The sequence below is a fragment of the Gossypium arboreum genome, chromosome 7 (genome assembly GCF_025698485.1).
Source record: "Gossypium arboreum isolate Shixiya-1 chromosome 7, ASM2569848v2, whole genome shotgun sequence".
NCBI lineage: Eukaryota > Viridiplantae > Streptophyta > Magnoliopsida > Malvales > Malvaceae > Gossypium > Gossypium arboreum.
Genome location: NC_069076.1, coordinates 48,254,908 through 48,256,565, shown reverse-complemented (window position 1 = coordinate 48,256,565; position 1,658 = coordinate 48,254,908). Strand labels below are relative to the sequence as shown.

Sequence of the window (1,658 nt, the reverse complement as noted above, 5' to 3'; positions counted from 1 at the left end):
GGTTTGCAGGACGAGGATCCCAACGCTCACTTGGAAAATTTCGATACCTTCAAAATTAATGGCGTTTCTAATGACACAATTTGCCTTCGGTTGTTTCCCTTTTCGTTATGAAATAAGGCTAAACAATGGTTGAATTCGTTACCACGAGGGTCAATCACTACGTGGGAACAAATGACCAAAAATTTTTTATTAAAATATTTTCCACCGGCTAAAACAACCAAATTACGTAATGATATCTCTTCTTTTGTGCAGATGGATTTAGAAACACTCTACGATGCATGGGAGAGATACAAGGACCTTTTGAGAAGGTGCCCTCACCATGGGTTACCGCTTTGGCTACAGGTTCAAACGTTTCATAATGGTCTGAATCCTTCAACTCAACAGATGATTGATGTAGCCGCTGGAGGAACTATCAATAATAAAACACCTGAGGCGGTTTACGAATTTATTGAGGAGATGTCACTGAATAACTATCAGTGACAAGTTATGAGAGCAAAGCCGATGAAAGCAGCCAGTGTTTTCAACCTCGACGCGGTTACTATACTATCTAACCAATTAGAACTCTTAAATAAAAAGATTAACAGTTTGTGTTATTCTACTCAGGTACATCCACTGATAAGGTGCGATTTGAATGGAGGAGGAGCATGCACAGAGTATCAACCCTTCAACCCTAGCATCGAGGAGGAACAAGTCCAATATATGGGTAACAATAACTCTAGATCCCAAAATAACCCATATAGTAACACTTATAATGCAGGTTGGAGGAACCATCCCAATTTCTCGTAGGGTGGTCAAGGAAATCAAAGGCCATAACATCCTCCGGGCTTTCAACAACCACCTTACTAGCAAGAAAAGAAGCCGAACCTTGAGGAGATGCTAACCAAATTCATCTCGATGTCAGAAACTCATTTTCAGAATACTGAGACAGCACTCAAAAATCAACAAGCATCGATCCAAGGGCTCGAAACTCAGATTGGACAGCTTGCCAAGTTGATTTCTGAATGACCACAAGGTAGCTTGCCAAGCAATATAGAATCTAACCCACTCAACGTGATTACTAGTCAAGATGAGGAAGGGTTAGTCACACTTGAACCAAAACCAAGACAAGAAAATGAGATAATCAAAGGTAAAGGTGAGGTAGACCACAATAAGCAGAAATCGGTAAGTATAGAGTACAAACCTCGTGTGCCATACCCTAATACACCCAGGAAAGACCCTCAGATGAACAATTTGGTAAATTCCTTAAACTCTTAAAAAAATTACATATTAACTTACCGTTTATTAAAGCTCCATAGCAGATGCCAAACATAATGAAATTTTTAAAAGAGCTTTTATCAAATAAGCAAAAGTTGGATGAGGCTTCACATGTGAAGCTAAACGCAGTTTGCTCAGCTATTCTACAGAACAAACTACCCAAAACATTGAAAGATCCAGGGAGTTTTACAATTCCTTGCTTAATTGGTAGTTTAGATGTTAATAATGCATTAGCTGATTTAGGGGCTAGTATTAACATCATGCCTTACAAAATGTTTAAACAACTAGGTCTTGGGAAATCCAAACAGACTAGGATGAGCATTCAATTAACAGATAAAACTATAAGATTTCCTAGGGGTATTATTGAAGATGTGCTAGTTAAAATCGATAAATTTATATTTCTC

The 1,658-nt window shown here is 38.4% G+C and overlaps 1 non-coding gene across 1 annotated transcript; it reads right to left on the bottom strand.

The window, feature by feature from the left end:
- Nucleotides 1–219: 219 nt before the first annotated feature.
- LOC128295950 (small nucleolar RNA R71) lies at nt 220–326 on the bottom strand. Its single transcript, XR_008286499.1, has one exon. It is a non-coding gene; the product is annotated as a small nucleolar RNA R71 (small nucleolar RNA).
- Nucleotides 327–1,658: the final 1,332 nt, after the last annotated feature.